Source organism: Macrosteles quadrilineatus, unplaced genomic scaffold (assembly GCF_028750875.1).
Source record: "Macrosteles quadrilineatus isolate MER2022 unplaced genomic scaffold, UCM_ALF_1.0 Scaffold_2__2_contigs__length_208266976, whole genome shotgun sequence".
Lineage (NCBI taxonomy): Eukaryota > Metazoa > Arthropoda > Insecta > Hemiptera > Cicadellidae > Macrosteles > Macrosteles quadrilineatus.
Window position 1 is genome coordinate 201484006 of NW_026542595.1, and position 21877 is coordinate 201505882.

Consider the following 21877-nt stretch of genomic DNA (forward strand, 5'->3'; position numbering starts at 1 on the left):
TATTTGTTTATATTTTTGACGAACTCTACATGAGGGATTAGCAAGACATTCTGGACCTGAAGATGTGCTATTTTTTAAGCACGAAACAGCTGTAGTCATCATACTACTAAACTGATCGTTTTGACAGAAAACAGGTAATTTAAACCTATATTAGTTTATTCAGACGATCTAGAGGCCATTCCATCATGAAAAATGTAGTGGTTTTTTACATAAATGTCACTAGATTGATGTGTCATAATAAATACTAGCTGTGAGACCCATCCTAAACTGAGATCGAATTGTAGATTGGGAATTATATAGGCCCACCTGTGTAATTCGGAATAGCTGCTTTACATATTAATTGTACTTAATAGCTGTAGCTATACAGACAATATCATTATCATACACAATATATTAACCAGCATATAGGAAAATTGTGTCAGTCCATTGTGAAAATCTCCTCGTAAGAAAATGTCACGTGGCTATTTAATATTTCGATTGTATAGCCTACGTTTGAAATCCAACTATTTTACAATAAAACAAGTTTTCCGATCCGTGGGAATTAAAAGCCTTGAAGTAAAAAAGGGGGCTACTGTATACCTGTAAGGGGGCCGCGGGCCTGATACAGTAGCTGTAAGGCCCCGTTTATGCACCAAGTGCGGTAGCGGTAGCGACAGCGGGAGCGATTTCTAACACCATTGAGTTAAATGGGGCTGTTTATGCACCAAGAGCGATAGCGATAGCGGTTGACCTCCCGCTGCGATTTCTAATTCGCCCGCTGTGTAGTTAGGAATCGCAGCGGTTGCTTGGGCTGAAGCCAGGGCTGCCAACTTGAAGTAGTGGATACATAGGGCTGCTGAGGAGTGACGTCACAAGAGCCATGTGGTGCTTAATTGACGGTTAAGCATCTGGTGGTAATGGTGCGTGACCTAGCACGTGGTGTGGTGGGTTACGGTATGGTGACGTCATGCTGACGTGTCAGACCTAGGGTGGATCGATATTTTCAAGGTTATTGTTGTGGTTTAAAAAAAAATCAGCATATCGGTAAAGGGATAAGTACCGATATGCTGATTTTTAATTCTTTATTGAAAAATCAAAATTTACATAAAAGGAATATAATTGTTTTGAAAACTTAAACCTAATACAGATCTAAGCTAAACTAAACATTTGGATCATAGAGTTAGGTCTACTACAGTAACAACAGTTGTCAAATTGTCATCCACACATGTCGCAAGCGAAACAGTGTTTGCATTGGTAAGAAGAGTAAATTACGATTTTTTTGTCCATGCATATTATACACTCAAAGTTTGCTTCTTTTATTGGAAACATAGTAGGAATTTTGTTAAATTTGAGAAATTAGCTATATATACGACATAAAACTGTTGGAGATAACTATTTGTACATGTTACCTTTGCAATGTTTGCGATATAATTTGTTGTTAATGAGATGTTGTCTTTAGCTAGTTCCACTACAGACTAATGAGAGACCCATCATACACATTCTTTTATGCTGTTTATGATTGCTATCTGGTATACAGCAAACATTCGCAATTGAAATATTTCCACTTTTGTCTTTGCATTTTATAAGATCGTCAAGTGAAAAGTTTGTTATTATGTACATATTACAAAAAGTGTTTGGATTTTTGGTTTGCAATGTTTCTGTGAGAAAACTTATTAAAAACCACTATTTTATTATGTCACCATTATAAACATAAATCCAGAACTAAACTAAAATATCACTTTAATCCTGCAAGGTGTATCAGCTATTTAACTGGTATGGAAAAGTGATGTACAGAGTTTCTACTTCGTGAACAGTTGGCGGTACATGCGGGCAGAGCATTGTTCCACTAATTACAACCATATGCCACATTTGCAACATAGTACCTTATATTTCTAAGACTTGTTTATTCATCCAAATCGTTATGTTTTTGAATGATTTTTAAAATAACAAACATTTGGTATATTGTACATTGCTTAATGTTAGACGTACAAACGATCAAGCTATATAAAAACAAATTTCCCACTCTTTACCCTATAATTTACTATTTATTTAAAGCAAATGTTAACTCTCATTACTCTTGGTTGTATTGTAATCCAACGTATTTCTGTTTATCGTTTGTCCTTTTGTGAAACTGTTTGAATGTTTTTTTTATTGCTAGTTGTAGTACAGAAAACTATTCAATTTAACTAATTCCACTGTTAAATATGTTCAAATGTTAGGTAAGGCTTCTTTCACCGTCAACCAGTCTTTCTAATATATCCATCACTTCCTTGCTAAATATGGATCTTTTTACACTAGATGATATTATATTTATTTGTTCTGGAATGTCTTGATGTAATGCTCTATTGTAGCTCATATAAGGAATATTATCTGTAGTGGATGAAATAGTGTTATCTTGTATGTTGTTATTATTTAACTTTGAATTGTTGGATTCCATTTGTCTGTCTCTAGTGAAACCACTTTATGCGAGTTTACCAATCAGATAATATAGATGTACTGGTACATGTATAAATAATCAAGGTGTATAAGCTAAAAATACCCTCCTCAATACTGATATCTTCAATTAATTTTAATACAAATTACTGATTTTAGCAAACAATCTTTTTTAATAAGATGTTGTCTTTAGCTAGTTTCACAACAGACTGATGAGAGACCCGATCTTAAACCTTCTTTTATAGTTTTTTCTAATGGCTACCTAGAATCATTGTTTATATACAACAAACAGTCGCAATTGAACTATTACCACTTCTGTCTTTACATTTTATGAGATCGTTAAGTGAAAAGTTTGTTATTATGTACATATTACGAAAAAGTGTTTTTTGATTTTTTGGTTTGCAATGTTCCGTACATAAAACTTAATATAACCACTATTTTATTATTTTACTATTACAAACATAAAATTCAGATCCAAACTAAAACAACACTTTAATCCTGCAAGGTGTATCAGCTGTTTAACAGTTGGCGGTATGCGGGCAGAGCATTGCTCTACTAATTACAACTACGTGCCGCGGTTTAAACATAGTACCTTGATATTTCTATTTCAACAAGACTCACCCATTCATTCAAATCTATATGTTTCGAATGGTTTTTTCAAATAACAAACACTTGGTATACTACACATTGTTTAATCTACAACAAATAACCACTCATATACATAAAAAAATCGCTTCAATACAAAATCAACAGTAATATATAGCAATGAATGTTCCAGTAAAAATTGTGAATAATTCTTATAACAGTTTGTGACACAATTGGTATTCAAGTTTACCAATCAAATCGTAAAACATATAATGGTAGATGTACAAAGCGATCAAGCTATATAAAAAAAACCAAATTTCCCACTATCTACACAGTTATTTACTATTTAATAAAACAAATGCCAACTCTTATCAAATATTCTTGTTTGTATTTATAAAATTCAATGTCCAGTTCTGTTTATTGTTTGTTCTATGTTTGTCCTTTATGCGATAAAAATTAGTGGAAAGTGGTTTTTGGTTTTGTATTGCTACCTGTGGTACAGAAAGCTATTTAATTTAACTATTTTCACCGTTCACTATTTTCACTGTTAACTACGTTCACATGTAACGGTTTCTTTCACCGTCATCCAGTATCTCTAATACATCTAACACTTCCATGCTAAAGTCGGATCCATTTAAACTGGATGATATTATATATATATATGTATATATATCTGTTGAATATATGAGTGTCTTGATGTAATGGTTTGTTGTAGATCAGATGAGGAATATTATCTGTAGTGGATAAAATAGTGTTATCTTGTATGTTGTTATTATTGTACTCTGAATTGTTGGATTCAATTTGTCTGTTTCTAGTGTAACCACTCTATGCGAGTTTACCAATCAAACAATATAGATGTATTGTATAAACAACCAATGTGTACAAAATAAAATCCCTTCCTTCAATACTGTTATCTACAATTAATTTTAAAGCAAATTTGCGTTTTTTAGCAAACAATCTTTTACATTATATAAACCTACTGTGAGATATTTATATTAACACTATCACGTAAGCTACAACGTGTCATCAAGAGGTTGTGTACAATCCCTAACAAAATTGTTGACTTGCAAATTGTTTGTTATTTTAAAACCAATTCGGAAAAATATCCTTTTAATTCAAATGAAAACAAAATGAATTGACAAAGCGTGTAGACCAAAACTAATGCGGGTACTGGTAATTTCATTGTTTCAACGGTAGCTTCTCCAGTTAGTGAAGATCCCTGTAACGCCCGCATGTGTTTCAACGGTTCGTTCTTCGTGATAGAACATAGAACATCTATGCTCATCTATGCAATGTTCCAATCCAGAGAGCTGAAACGTTCAATCACCCCACTGTCATTGAGAAAATACTCTTTACTTGGTTCTTTTACGTCGAAGTAAAAAACATCGCAGCAAGCTAGATCTTTAAAGTTTTGTATTCAGAACGTTTCTATCTGGAACATTATAAAGTAAAACTATTTGACCATTGCAAACATTCATTAGTTAATTGTTAAATAGTGAAAGGATGGTAAAAGTAATATTCTACAGTTAGCCTGTTTGCAGCTAGATTCAGTCGTATATTTCAGTTTGAATATTTCAGCAGTTCTCAAGACATTTCATTATCACAGGTAAATATTAATTGTATATAAATATACATAAGGTATAGTTTGATTCTTTTTAGCTAGAAGCTTGAAGATTAAGGCTGGTTATTATTTATTCTACATAATCTAGAGGTTATTCATATTGCAATGCTAATTTATATTTGAGTAACGAGCATTTCACATGTTTATTTTCTGTAGCTCTATTCCCTCCTACTACGTGAAGGCGATTTCTACGAAACACTAATCCTCTGTTAATAATGAACGAATTTTTTTACAAACGATGTGTCAAAATTAAGCATTTTTTGTTTATGTAGACGCCCTTTTTCACAAATTCCTGTAATAAAAGTTCTCAGGCTTTACCCCACGGGTCATCAAAAAATCTCAATGTATTTCTTATGAAGAAAAGATTATTTTTTACTTAAACAGATGAATAATTCGTAATACTAATTACAGCTGTTCGTAGTAAACACGTGATACACACAAAAACGTATGTTTTCAGTTTTGATAACAACTGTATCCGAGTGATTGATTACAACATTTTTGAGTTGGCTCTTTTAAGTAATTGGAAATTACGACTATTATTCGTTTTAAATTAAGGTTTGGAATACATTGCAATTTCTCGAATTCGGTTTGTTATGACCCCCCCCCCCGCATTTCATTGGTTGAGTAGACCACGCCCACACCAATGGGGTGTCGTCTGCGTACTGAAGTGCCCCTCGCATTAATTAGTAAAACCACGCCTACTGTCTATAAAAGAGACTGCGCACGCCATCATCCTTACACAGTTCATTGTTTGATAGTTGAGGTCGAACATCAAAAGGTGAACTGTGTAAAATGTAAGAATTATTGCAATGTCTGACCAACATTGTAATACTTGCTTACTATTTTACTGTTAAGTTTAATCGTAAAATATTTATGGCTAGGTTCTAAATTTAAATAATGGAATTGTACACCAACCATTCTATCTTAAAAGTTTACGTAAACTTTAGAATTCGAAGCATAGGGTTGTTATAATTCATGTGGAAAAGATTTTGCGGAAACGTAGCTCTAGCAGCTTGTACATGACCTACGATCTTTGAAACATGAATAGTTCCAACTTACATCAATAGTTAAATTATTTTTGAACGAAACAGTGTCAATCCTTGTCTAAAACCCAGCGGATCTAAAAAATCCTTAACGATTTTAAGTGACCAGTGGTTTATCAACATGGAGAAACACTAACATATCTTTGAAATTGTTTAACAAAATTAAAAAGTAAAACAGTGTTAATCTTTGTCTAAAACCCAGCGGATCTAAAAAAATCCTTTTAGCGATTTTAAGTGACCAGTGGTTTATCAACATGGAGAAACACTAACATATTTTTGAAATTGTTTAACAAAATTAAAAAGTAAAACAGTGTTAATCTTTGTCTAAAACCCAGCGGATCTAAAAAAATCTTTAGCGATTTTAAGTGACCAGTGGTTTATCAACATGGAGAAACACTAACATATCTTTGAAATTATTTAACAAAATTTAAAAGTAAAACAGTGTTAATCCTTGTCTAAAACCCAGCGGATCTAAAAAAATCCTTGGCGATTTTAAGTGACCAGCGGTTTATCAACATGGAGAAACACTAACATATCTTTGAAATTGTTTAACAAAATTAGAAAGTAAAACAGTGTTAATCCTTGTCTAAAACCCAGCGGATCTAAAAAAATCCTTAGCGATTTTAAGTGACCAGAGGTTTATCAACATGGAGAAATACTAACATATTTTTGAAATTGTTTAACAAAATTCAAAAGTAAAACAGTGTTAATCTTTGTCTAAAACCCAGCGGATCTAAAAAAATCTTTAGCGATTTTAAGTGACCAGTGGTTTATCAACATGGAGAAACACTAACATATCTTTGAAATTATTTAACAAAATTTAAAAGTAAAACAGTGTTAATCCTTGTCTAAAACCCAGCGGATCTAAAAAAATCCTTGGCGATTTTAAGTGACCAGCGGTTTATCAACATGGAGAAACACTAACATATCTTTGAAATTGTTTAACAAAATTAGAAAGTAAAACAGTGTTAATCCTTGTCTAAAACCCAGCGGATCTAAAAAAATCCTTAGCGATTTTAAGTGACCAGAGGTTTATCAACATGGAGAAATACTAACATATCTTTGAAATTGTTTAACAAAATTAAAAAGTAAAACAGTGTTAATCCTTGTCTAAAACCCAGCGGATCTAAAAAAATCCTTAGCGATTTTAAGTGACCAGTGGTTTATCAACATGGAGAAATACTAACATATCTTTGAAATTGTTTAACAAAATTAAAAAGTAAAACAGTGTTAATCCTTGTCTAAAACCCAGCGGATCTAAAAAAAATCCTTAGCGATTTTAAGTGACCAGTGGTTTATCAACATGGAGAAACACTAACATATCTTTGAAATTGTTTAACAAAATTAAAAAGTAAAACAGTGTTAATCCTTGTCTAAAACCCAGCGGATCTAAAAAAAAATCCTTAGCGATTTTAAGTGACCTGTGGTTTATCAACATGGAGAAATACTAACATATCTTTGAAATTAAAATTCTTGCAATGTTTCAAACTAATTTACCTGTATAAGTAAAATTTCAAATTCTGTTTAAAAAAATCATAATGTTTGATCATTCTTACGTATATCTCAGAGGATTAGAAACCTTAGCGTTTTCAATGGCCAGTGGATTGTTGCAAGACAATTTAAAATAAATTAAAATTCCATATACCAACCATACCAACCTCTCATCCTGTCTTATTCTTTGCATGATAGAGCAATTGATTTTTGTAGTAGGCTATCATAGTTTGTTTTTCCTTTATTACTTTCACGCATGTTAAAAGAATACAGTTGTGCACTTGGCTTTTTAGTACTTGGCTTTAGTAGTTTGTTTCTTTACTCCGTGTTTTTTTCATGCATGGTAAAACAAAATAGTTATGCACTAGGCTTTGGGGTTTTTTTTAATTTACTTATGACCTTGACCTAGATTCGTTTTATAGACAAAAGAAACACATAATGTTAAACTAAACTATTACATAAGTTAATAAGTTAAGTTAATTCTAATGTTTTGATAAACAATGATTTCTGAAAAATGTGAGTTTTAATCCTTACATTGTATAAAAAACACTTTGTGTTGTCGGTGGGGGAAGTGAGGGAATCATATATAAGACAGCTGTGGTCATAAGTGGGAAACATTTGTAGAATACACTTAAAACCAGATCAGCTTTGAAATATGATAAACTATTTACAAGAAATATTTATGATATGTAACTGTTAGGTACGTAATCTATGAGTTGAGTCTTTTAAACTCATGGGAAATTATGACTTTTAATCGTTTTTAAATAAGTTATTTGTTTTTAAATAACTACTTTACTTCTTTGCAATTGTTCGATTTCGAGCAACATGTACACGTTCGGCCGCTTAGAAAGCGACCTCCTTTAGCATTGGTTTATCATTAGCGCACAGGTCGTTTTCTAAGCGGCCGAACTATAGTTCATTATTACTTTAGTGATATCAGGAGTAAGTACACATGCAACCCTGGATGAGGAAACTCTCATTCGTATTAGAGACCCTCCTCATTCTAAGTTTTTATTTTTATTATTATTGGTTTAACCCTGTCATACATCCCAGCTCCAAGAGAGATGGGGAAGGGAGGGGGAAGTTACTTACATTGAACATACTTTTTTTATATGATAAATAGTAAAAAGTAGTGGAGAGTGGCTATATAAGAGAGAGATTCTTCAACGTATGTCAATCGCACTTCCATTTCAACTCGAAACGAGTGTTCCAAGATGAGGAAAGAGGCAAGGAATGCTAGAGAGAGGAAAAGAAATGAAATACTTAATATTGCATATGAACAATTGCGAAGTAAACTACCTTTTGTAAAAAGAAGTGATTCCAAATTTAAAACTCTACAACTAACCATAAAATACATTAGAATCCTAGAATTGCAATTGGAGCAAGCTGTATCACTTGGATTGTCTGAAACTCCACTTACAATAATGGGAATATAAAAAAATGTGTTTTAACTTCTTACCACACTAAAAACCGAGTGAAACAGTTGTAATGAGAACAATAATGTAGTATATAAATATATCTCATAGCAAAATGATCAATCTTTTATACTTTCACCTCTTACTCCAACCTTCCTTCTCCCACCCTTTTTAATGGATATATAAGGAGGTCCGTCACACTATAAGTCATTCACATTCTTACCATCAGTCACTATTAACCTTCGACCATGGCACCCAAAGAGAATATCTTTCCTAACGTACTGAATATGTTATTTAATATTTCTCAAGAAAACGATAGTGAAGAAGATGAAGAAATTGAAGACGAATTTGAATTGGATGTTTCATATGAAGAAGATGCTAATGAACAAAATAATGCAGAAAACACATTTGAGGAAGAAATTGAGTTGAGTAATTCTAAACTAATGAATGGAAATCCAGACTCTTTGGACATTTACAAAAATGTATGCTTAGAAGAAATGGAAAGTTTTAACCACCAAGAAACTCCAAGATGTAGCAATATAGAAGAACTAATTTCGAATGCTGCGAGAGGGGTTTATCCTGTTTGCCGTAGATTATTTCCTTCAGATTCTGATGATGAATCTGAATAAATTGTATTAAAGACTAGACTTAAAAAATACAAAAAAAATTAGAATAGTTCATTTTATGGTTATTATAGTGAATCATTTAATGATGTATTCTTGTTAAAAAAAAAATTATCATTTGACCTTGACCTACTTACAAGCTATTGAAGATAATTGGTTTGATTTTGAAAGTCACACTTTAAAACATAAAATATCCTAGTTTATCCCCTTCCACTTAGAGATATTATACCCCCTCCCCTACCTCCCTCCACCTTATTTGGTATAAAAGAGAGACGATTTCGTAGGGTGTCATTATTAACGGATGAACTATTGTCGAGTTAATACCCATACCATGTTCCGTTGCAATACTTGTGAAGCATTATTTAAAGATGAACTGCTTTTAAACATTCATGAAGAAATCGAACATAATATAGACGTAATAGAAATTGATAGGAATGAAGAACAACTGGAAGCAATAGATCATATATTAGCTCAACACGAATTTTCAAGAACTATTGGTAAAGATCCTACCTACAACATGTTTCGATGCAATACTTGTGCAGCATTATTTAAAGATGCGTTGCTTTTGGCCATTCATGAAGAAATTGAACATAATAGAGTTGGAATTGAAATAGATCAAAATGAAGAAGAACAACTGGAAGCAATAGATCAAATGTTAGCTCACCACCAAGTTTCAAGACCAAGTGTAATTCATTATGCACCAGCTCCACCAGTTGAGGTAGAATTACACGCCCATGCACTACCTGGTAGTGTTGTAACACACTTTAAGATTGATAATGCGAAATTGAAACTTGAAGAATTTATGAAAAGTGCAAAAAGGTTGGTAGTAAATACTTTGCAGAGTGAATTAAAAAGATTAAATTTTATAAAGTTTGGGCTGTTACTAGATGCTACGTTTACAAACACGCAAAATGAAATTTCTCCAAGAGGCTTCCTTACAAAAAATAGAACCGCTATGTTTTCAACAGACATTGAACAAGTTGTATCTGAATGTTTTGAGGAACTCTTGACTAAATTACAAGAACATGAAGGAAGAGGTTCTGGATGGGGTTTGTTAGATATAACAGGACTAGACATCAGAGTACACAAACATGGGTATGGAATTCGAGGAAGCAGCTACATCCCTCTACCAAAGAAAATAAGCTCAACCAAATCTTGTATCAACGTGCAAAACGAAGATAACGAATGTTTTAAATATGCGATGCTTGCAAAATATGTTAAGAATACTCCAAAAAATCCTAGCCGACACTATCACAATGTTCAGCATAAATACAACTTCCAAGGGGTAACCTACCCCGTTTCTTTATCATGTATCTCCAAGTTTGAAAAACAAAACCCAAATGCATCCGTAAACGTTTTTGCTTTAGATTCGTCTAACAACGTGTACCCTCTGCGAATTACAACGTCTGAACGTGTAGATCATACGGACTTGCTCCTTATAAATAAAGGAGATATAAACCATTATGTATATATCAAAGACTTTGCAGCTCTTGTATCTAAACAGTTGTCTAAATATAAAGGAAGAAAAACAATATGTAAAAGGTGTTTTTGTTATGTAAATAAATCTTTGGAAAGAGGAGGTTCACGATGGCTATTGGAACATCAACTTCTATGCACTCAAAAAGATACTGTAAAAATCAAATTACCAGATCCTAGTAAATCAAACATTGTCTTTAACAATACTGTTCAACAATATCGCATACCTTTAGTAATCTACGCAGATTTTGAATCGACATTGATTCCCATCGAGCTTTCAGATTGCGAAGCTAATAGACAAACCAAGTACCAAGCACATAAACCAAATAGTTTTTGCTTACTTATAAAATCAACATTGAATGAAGAACATCTACAACGCTTTGGTTTGACATCGCAGCCGCAATTGTATCGAGGTGAAGACGCCGCTAAGTTGTTTATGGATACCCTCTACGATATCGCTAAAAAAGTCGAAAAGTTGTATAATGGTATAATACCAATGAAGGTACTTGAAGAAGAACAGCTCGTACAACACGAATCAGCAGCATTATGTTACCTTTGTAAGAAAGAATTTACTGAGGATAATGTGAGAGTCCATGACCACGATCATCTCAGTGGCGATTATAGAGGACCTGCTTGCAATAGTTGCAATCTAAACTATAAGATACCACGGTTCATCCCTGTAGTTTTACACAATCTTAGTGGGTACGATGCACATTTCATAGTTCCAGAACTAGGAAGAGATGATGGGCCTATCGATGTTTTAGCTACCAGCACGGAAAAATTCATTAGTTTCTCTAAAAAGATTGGAAAAATGAAACTTCGATTTATTGATTCTTTCAGGTTTATGCCATCAAGTCTTATGAAATTATCGGAAAACCTAAAAAGAGATAATCTAGTAGAAACACTTAAGATTGTTCCTCCTGAGAAGATTAATTTAGTGCTGCGTAAAGGAGTGTTCCCGTACGATTATGTTGATGGGTTACATAGATTCAATGAGACTTCACTTCCTGCTCGTCATCATTTCTACAATAAGCTCAACAAATGTGAAGTTACATCGGAGGATTATGAGCACGCTTGTAGGGTATGGAACGAACTGAATATGAGGACCCTTGGAGAGTACTCTGATTTCTACGTAAAACTAGATGTAACCCTTCTATGCGACGTAATGGAAGAATTTCGAAACACTTGTTTGAATGCATATGGGTTAGACCCACTCCATTCTTACACGTCTCCAGGTTTAGCTTGGCAAGCCATGTTAAAAGAGACACAATGCAATCTAGAACTGCTTACAGACATTGACATGTTGTTAATGATTGAATCCGGCGTTAGAGGTGGTTTAACTCAAAGCGTAACCAGACACGTTAAAGCTAACAACAAACATCTTCCTAACTATGATGAAAAAAAAGACTCAGTATACTTAGGGTACTTTGACGCGAATAATCTTTATGGATGGGCTATGTCCAAACCGTTACCATATGGCGATTTCAAGTGGGTTGATCCAGACTCCATCGGCGATATATCCCTCATTTCAAAGTATGGCGATACCGGATATATTTTGGACTGTGACTTTGAATATCCAGAAGTCCTGCACGATCTTCATTACGACCTTCCTCTCCTAGCAAGGACCGAGGTACCTTCAAATGGAAAATTTCCTAAATTAATGATGACACTTTTTAACAAACAACGTTATGTTGCTCACTTCTGGGTGGTTCAACAAGCTATCGAACTCGGTCTTCATCTTACAAAAGTCCATCGAGCCATTCAGTTTTCTCAATCCTGTTGGTTAAAACCATATATTGATTCCAATACAACACGAAGAACAGCAGCCACGTCGACCTTTCAAAAGGATTTTTTTAAACTAATGAATAATGCAATTTTTGGCAAAACCTTGGAAAACAAAAGAAAACATAAAAATGTAAAACTAGTTACAAATGCACGGAAATTACAAAAACTAGTTCAACAACCTAATTTTAAAACGTCAATTATTATAAACGAAAGCCTTGTTGCGGTGTGTATGAATAAAACAACTGTAAAGATGGATCGTCCTCTGTATGTAGGTATGTCTATACTTGACATTTCTAAAACGCATATGTATGACTTCCATTACAACAAAATGGTTGCTTACTACGGAAGGGACAACATTGGTATTACATACATGGATACCGACGCATTCAACTATTGGATAAAAACCCTGGATATGTATGAAGATTTAAGAACCTTTCCACACAAGAATGACTTTGATTTTTCCGATTACCCAAAGAATCATTCCAACTACGACGAGAAAAATAAGAAAGTATTAGGCAAGTTTAAGGATGAAACGAATGGTATACCTATGGAAGAACATGTTTCTCTCATGTCAAAATTATACGCATTTAAACTATTTAATCCTAACATTGTTGAGGACGATAGGATTGTCAAGAAAGCAAAGGGAATCAATAAGCTTTATTTAAAGAAGAAATTGAGCTTTGAACAGTACAAGAAATGTTTGTTTGAAAATAAAAGCGTCACTGCAACCTTCAACACCATCAGAAGCTTAAACCATAATCTGTACAGTGTCACAGAAGTGAAGAGAGCATTGTCTGCAAATGACGACAAAAGAGTGATTCTCGCTGACGGTATTCACACTTTACCATATGGTCACTATTCCCTTATGCCTATTACCAGATAATGTTTTCTTAATGATTAATATCAAACAGGCATGACATAAATAGTTTGACGACAGGTAATCTTCAGTTGCACTTTGGACCTAAGGGAGTAAACATAGAACATGGATCTAAAAAGCAAGATTGTAAATGAGCTGCATAAACCCGCAAGAATAAACTTTCCAAGAAGAAATACTGTGGTTAAGGGAATAAATGATTTGTATCAAGCAGATTTAATCGAAGTTAGACCGTATAGCAAAATAAATAAAGGATTCAATTATATATTGACAGTTATAAACTGTTTTAGCAAGAAAGCCGATGCCTTTCCGCTAAAAGACAAATCGGGCTCAACAGTTGCCAAAGCCATGGAAACTATCATTCAAAGAGATAAAAACACAATAAAGCATCTACAAACTGACGATGGTAAAGAGTACTTCAATAAACACTTTCAACAAATAATGAAAAAACATAACATAAACCACTACTCTACAAAGTCTGAGAAAAAATCGGCAATTATTGAAAGATTTAATAGAACCCTTAAAGGAGCGATGTACAAGATGTTTTCAAACAGAGGTTCGCATATTTGGTATGATGTTTTAACAAAGCTAATAAATGATTATAATAACAACTACCACAGAACGATTGGTATGACACCGAATGAGGTAAACGAGGACAATGAAAAACTCGTTTTACAAAACATTACTCACAATACTAGACCGAAGATAGAAAAAAGAAAGCCTGCAAAGTTTTATGTCGGTGACAAAGTCAGAATAAGTAAATACAAAGGAGTGTTTAGCAAAAAATACTTACCGAATTGGACGAATGAAGTATTTACTGTCTATAAAGTGCAGCCAACTCTACCCGAAACATATATTTTGAAAGATAATAGAGGACAATTACTGCAAGGTGGGTTCTACGGTCATGAAATGTTAAAGTCCACAGTCGGGGATGTTTATCTCGTTGAGAAGGTGTTAAAACGAAGTAAAGACAGAGTCTTAGTGCGTTGGTTGGGTTTTAAAGAAAGTGAAGACTCATGGATACCCAAAAAGGACTTGATCTAGACCAATCAACCAGTCAATCTTGAACCATCAAAGAGGAACATGGAGATAATACATCATAAGGAGCATTTCGACATAGACAATGTAGACCGATTGACTGTTGATAATGTTAATAACAACGAGGGTAGACATGGTCTGTTGTTTCCTAATACGGTTCGTTGCATTGTGACAGGTCCATCAAACTGTGGAAAAACAAATGTGGTGTTTAACATGATTACCAATCCAAAAGGATTAAGGTTCAATAACATATATATATTTTCAAAGTCTTTACAACAACCAAAGTATCAACTTTTAGATAAAATCCTATCCGAAGTACCAGATGTCAAATTTTTCAAATTTAATGCAAGCGAGAATATAATGCACCCGAACGAAGCTAAACCATACTCTATCTTTATATTTGATGACGTATCCTGCGAAAATCAGGACGCAGTTAGAAATTACTTTGCTATGGGTAGACATAATAATATAGACTGTATATATATAGGCCAGACGTATAGTAAAATTCCAAAGCAATTGATCAGAGATAACGCTAACTTTATAGTTATATTCAAGCAAGATGATACAAACCTAAAACACATTTATAACGATCATGTTGGTGCAGATATGAGGTTTGAACAATTCAAAGAGCTTTGTGGGAAGGCTTGGGCAGATAAATATGGGTTTTTAGTTATTGACAAAGACGAACCTGTGAAAAACGGTCGATATCGAATCGGATTTGATAAATTTGTTTTAATACACTGAAAAAAATTGAGATGGACATTATTATACCTGTGTTCAAGGTGCGAACATGGTTAAGCAAGAAAATTTGTTAAAAGAGATTAAATCTCTCAGTGATGCTATTAGGCGAAAAAATAGAGCATTGAGGTTGGGTATAAATGAAAGGGATGCATTTTTAGAATCAACATTTAAACCTGTTATCGAACCCATAAAAGAGATGACGCAAAAGCTGAGAAAACTTGGACCTTCTACAGAAGGAGAAATTATTCTTCCGTTATCTAAATGTGAAGAGGAACAACATGAAATAGATCGTTATGAGGATACTGAATTATCCGAAGAGTCCGACGCATCTGAACCGATGGAAGATGTTAGGGATAAAGACATAACGGAAGAGGACGAAGAAGTCTCAGAGGTCGAAAGAAAAGAGGAGGAAATAACCAATCCATCAAACATAAGCAAGTTGGGCACAGAAATAGCATCCAAAGGTGAACTTGGAAGGAAGTATGTATTGAAAATGTTACACTCAACACCAGCTAACAGGAATTATCATGTTTACGGAGCGAGGCTAGAAAGAAAAGGAATGATGATCGGTAACAGTCTACTCGATGTGGATGAGGATGATAACATTTTAATTGGTGATAAGAAGTATAAAGGTACTCTGGGATTGTTTGAATTAATATTTAGAAGCAAACCGAGTAGATACAGTGCAAGAGACTTGAAACATTTCAAAACTATTTGTCACGATACAAACACTCATAGAAAAGGATATTTACCAGACAACCCGATATATAGAAATCGATCGGAAAAGTATAGAAACGTAATATCTGACCTGTTTCCGTCTAAAAAAAATCCATTAAAAAGAAGAGCTATTTCTTCAGCTGAAATAAACATACAACACAAGAAAATAAAAGTGAATAGTCCAACACCTTCAGGCGAAGGACTGTTAAAAAACACTTACAGCACAAACATAATCTATTACAATGATGCAAATAAATTAGTAGATCGTATGAGATTAATACATGAAGCAATAGAAGCAGGCCACACGGGTCTAGAAAACGAATGGGTGGCTTTAATTGATGAACTACGAAACAGACAAATAATAGTATAGAAGGAATGTATAAACACATTTGGTCAAGCAAATAATTAGCAGTTTAATTATGAGTGTGGATAAGTTTGGACGATATTCCGATCAAGGCATTAGATCGAGGTCTAATGCTAAAGGAGACAGGTTACCTGTAACACCGAATGGTGACTACGATATCGGTAATAAACGTTTACAATTTGTAAACGACCCTATTGAGAGTAAAGATGCTGTCAATCTACAAACATTACTACTGGAAACCTCAAACAGTCTTAAACTTAACGATGGTAAGGATTACAACTGTGGAAGTAGAAAATTAACAGAAGTCGGTCCTCCGGAACATTTTGATGACGCTGTTAACGTAAACTATATTGTAAGAGTTTTAAGTGAAATATTCTTTGATTTTTATAACCTTTTGGTAGTAAACAAACCGAAGATTGAAAAAAACAAAAAAGAAGAGTGGATCAACACGTATATTGTGCAAAAGTACTTTATTGATCATAAAAAGATGAAATTCCGAACCTCTCTTTAAAATATAAAACAACCAGAGATCACCAAGAGTTAAACATTCCTTACAAAGAACCCGTATAGTACACTGTACTTGATATATCGCTATTGTGCTATAAATACCGATGATAGAGGTTACTCGTACCAGTCATCATCCAGAGCTATATAAGGAAGGAGGAGGAGTTGTGTCTTCAGCACTATCTCTACTGACGAAGCCTTTACGACATATCCCTTTCGGATCAATAGTTAATAAATCAATTGATTTACTGCCTGTTGAATTGCACATTCCTGGTTATCAATATTGCGGCCCGGGTACTAAACTGAAGAAACGCTTGGCAAGAGGTGATCCTGGAATAAACAAGTTAGATCAAGCGTGTAAACAGCACGATATATCGTATTCGAAGTTTACGGATTCCACAAACAGATCGATAGCTGATAGAGTACTTGCTGAAAAAGCTTGGCAAAGAGTAAAATCGAGTGACGCCAGTGTTGGTGAAAGAGCAACAGCGTTAGCGGTCGCAGCAGCAATGAGGGGAAAAACAGCAATAGGAGGTGGAAGAAGAAGAAGAAGAAGAAAAACATCTACAAAAAACGTGGAGGTAATATAAGAAGGAAGCGAAGATCTAACACTGGCAAGAGAAAATCTAAGCAATCACTATGGTCAATGTTAAAAAAAGGTCAAGGACTGTATCTAAGACCGTATCGTGCGTATTAAATAAAAAGAACCAATTAATCATTCCTAATAAAGCGTTGACTAATAAAGACTTATTTCAATATGCATCTTGTTTAAAGATTCCTTTCTTCAGAGGAGTTTTTATGAAGGACGGGCTACCTAATAAAATGTGGAAAAATGAAACCGGAATAGTAAATTTGGATAATAGCGATGGACCCGGTACACATTGGGTTTGTTACAAGAAACTCAATAAATCCGTCTATTATTTCGATAGTTTTGGAAATTTACCTCCACCAAATGAATTGCAGCGATATTTTCGAACAGCAACGAATGTATTTTACAATTATGAAAGAGAACAACCTGATGATACATCGATTTGTGGGCATTTATGTTTGGAGTTTTTAGCAAAAAGTGTTAGTAACACTTAAGATGTCGTCCTATACCGTCTCGATAACGAGTAACTCATCTATAATGCGTAGTATACTTTTTCCTGCGTTACGATTGCAGAAGGATAAAATATGGGAAGCGGCTTTGTTAGATCTTACTACGTATAACTCTATTCCTAACATTGTTGAGGGGATAAACAACAAATTGCATTACTACAAAACGAAGGACAGTAAAAATGAATATTACGACCTTGAAGAGTATTCCCTCCCTACAGGATCCTACGAAATCGATGATATAAACGACTTAATACAGAAGAATTTGGGGAAAGATAATATTGCGATATTAGGAAACAACAACACAATGAAAACGGACATTACTTCAAAATATTTTTTAGATTTCAGTAAGGAGCAGACAATAGGTGAATTATTAGGGTTTACTAAATCAAGAGGTATATTAGAAGCTAACAAGCCACATACTGGAGATTCAACTGTAAATATCTTAAAAGTGACCACAATAGATATTACTTGTAATATTATACAGGGATCATACAGAAACGGAGAAAATAGTCATATATTACATACGTTCTACCCGTCTGTTCCTCCAGGGTTCAAGTTAATTGAAAGGCCTAATAATCTGGTGTACCTACCGTTAAACACCAGTTATATATCAGACATCGTTCTGAACATATTGGATCAAGACGGAAATATCGTAGACTTTAGAGGGGAACCTATAACTGTAAGGTTACACATAAGATCTACATCTTAAAAATGGGGTTGTCTTTTAAAAAGAATCCGCATCGCCAGGAACACATCAGTAGTTCAAGAGCAGTAGAAGAGTTAACAAGTGATAACCTACGCTTTCTGCAGAAGCTTGGATTTAAAGTTGTCAACCATGGACATACTGGATATAACTCACGGTCCGACATTCGACGAGACCTTATGGGAAAAGGAATATCACACTCACAACCCTTACGCTTCATCGAAATTAAATAATAATGATGAAATCCGGATTCCTATACAACAGCAAGATGTTTACACGCTGCCGAACGAAAGCTATTTGTATATAGAAGGAAAGGTTACAAAAAAGGATGGATCCGAAGGAACGACAGTACCTTTTATCAATAATGCAATAGCATTTCTCTTTGAGGAAATAAGATATGAAATTTCAGGTGTTACAGTGGACTCTACAAAAAAACTGGGAATCGCTACTACAATGAAGGGGTTAGTGTCTTTTACTCCAAACGAGAAGAATATTCTACTAACTGCTGGATGGGTCGCACCCGAAAGTGATACGATAACGCCTGACTCAAAGGGAAATTTTGACTTTTACATACCTTTAAAAATGTTTTTAGGATTCGCCGAAGATTATAGAAGAATCATAATCAATGTAAAACAAGAATTGGTGTTGTTACGATCTTCAACTGACAAAGATGTCATTAAAGCAGCTGCCGGAACGACTGAAGCAAATTTAGATTGGCGGTTGACTTTAAACAAGATTGTTTGGAGAGTACCGCATTTAAGGTTGGCCGATCAACATAGAATAACATTGTTAAAACAATTGAAATCTGATCGAGACATAGTCATACCATTTAGAAGCTGGGAACTACATGAATATCCAGAGTTTCCTGTTACAAATCGACACACCTGGACTGTAAAGACTTCAACTCATTTAGAAAAACCAAGGTACGTAATATTCGGGTTGCAGACTAAAAAAAGAAACGTGATAACTGGAAACGCCGCCACATTTGATCATTGTAAACTAACAAATTGCAAATTATTTTTAAACTCCCAGTTTTTCCCTTACGATAATTTGAATATTTCGTTTGGTATGAAAAGATACAGCGTACTTTATGATATGTATGCTCGATTTCAAACATCATATTATGGAAAAATAAACACTCCTCTAATATCACCGGAACAATTCGCCTCGAAAGCTCCAATTGTGGTTATAGATTGTTCTAAACAAAATGAATCTGTAAAATCTTCAAGCGTGGATATAAAGTTGGAATTGGAATTTGATGAAAATATACCCGAAGGAACATCCGCTTATTGTTTGATTCTGCATGATAAGATTGTAACATACACCCCTCTGACAGGAATTGTAAAAGTAGTGTTGTAGATGTAAACACTCGTTGTGGGAGGGTATAAATAGAACTCAGAGTAAACGGACAACTTCAGTTTATCCATACTCTCAGTCTAGGAAACATCGCTTTCCCAGATGGGATCATCGCAGTGTGCAACGGAAACAACAACAGCAATGTTATTAAAAGATAAAGAAAACAAAAACCAATGTAAAGAAGCAGTATCTGAATTTTTATCTTTTAACGAAGAAGAATCACGTACAGAAAATGATGAAAACACCAACATCGTAACTAAGGTAATCGGAAAAAGGAAGAGGAAACAAGAAGAGGAAATGCCACTACACAAGTTGATAGAAGTATTTCTTCGTATATCATATCCAGTTTCAAGATGTATGACAAAAATTATATCCATCGGTATGTACAAACCGTTGGATTATTCTCCTACTGTCCTATTAAATCATGGAAATAAAACTTTGTTGTTTTCAGAAAATGCTTGGGAATCGTTTATTAGACATTTGCATTTGATAGAATGTTATTTGGAGAATAATCTGTTTGGAAGAAAAACTGCAATCAGGCTCTCAGACTGCGACATAGAGATAGATGTTGTTAAACAACGAGGCGAGCAGCAAGTTAGATTTAGAGAGCTAACCAAACATGATGAAAAAATTTTACTTACCAATTCTGAATTTTATTTATTGAGTTGTGCTACATCATCGATAACTAGATACATGAGGCAGCTAGTTTTTTCTTCCCCTGTCGTAAAAGATTACTTAGTAGAAACGATGGAAAAACAACCAGACGTTCAGATATTGCATGGACCTGTAGATACATCGATTTTCAACCGGATACCTGAGGAGGTGGAAATGTGGAGACAAGTTAACGCATTGGAACAGAAGGAAAACATTGACGAAGAAAAGATAGATGGTTCTAGTTCTGTCAGTGTAACGGAGGAACAAGTGACAAAGGAAAACCACGAAACAATTTCAACAGAAGCAGAACAGACGAGTGATGTTCAAGGTGTAATGAATTTACAAGACGGAGAAAAATAGAAGGAATAAAAAAGAAACAACAGATAAGTTGTAGCTGATGGCTGATGTAAACAGGACAGCAAATATGTGAACATCACGTGGGGTAGGCCTACTGGGGGAAGGTGCCCACGTTAAATATACACCAACGCGCTGACAACTGTACGGCCTGATCTATAAAAAAGGGATCTACCGTGGTGTGGAAACCAGTTGTTATCTTAAAACGATATGGAGAGGAAGATTTCCTTCGCTGACAGAGTTGAAGAGATTCAAGAAAAACCTTGTGTAGTAGAATTTCAAGCTTTTCGAGGAAACAAAAATGAATATATCATAAAGGAACTAGTATTCCTAGATTTAAATACAGGAATTGTCTTTCCATTTCTATTTGAACCTCCATTCGCATTTAATAATCTCAACAGCAAAACGAAAGAACCAATAAATAAATTACGAGATACTTCCATTGTATCGATTGGTGTGAAGGGTTTACAAATTACAATTGTGTGTATTTTAAATTTTCAATAAAGAATTTAAAAAAAAAAATCAGCATATCGGTATTCATCCCACTACCGATATGCTGATTTTTTTTAAACCCAAACAACGACCTTGAAAATATCGATCCACCCTAGCTCTGACACGTCACCATGACGTAACCCACTACACCATGTCCTAGGTCACGTGCTAGGTCATGCACCGATGCTTATATAATATCATCCAGTGTAAAAAGGATCCATATTTAGCAAGGAAGTGATGGATATATTAGAAAGACTGGTTGACGGTGAAAGAAGCCTTACCTAACATTTGAACATATTTAACAGTGAAATTAGTTAAATTGAATAGTTTTCTGTACTACAACTAGCAATAAAAAAACATTCAAACAGTTTCACAAAAGGACAAACGATAAACAGAAATACGTTGGATTACAATACAACCAAGAGTATTTAATGAGAGTCAACATTTGCTTTAAATAAATAGTAAATTATAGGGTAAAGAGTGGGGAATTTGTTTTTTTATAGCTTGATCGTTTGTACGTCTAACATTAAG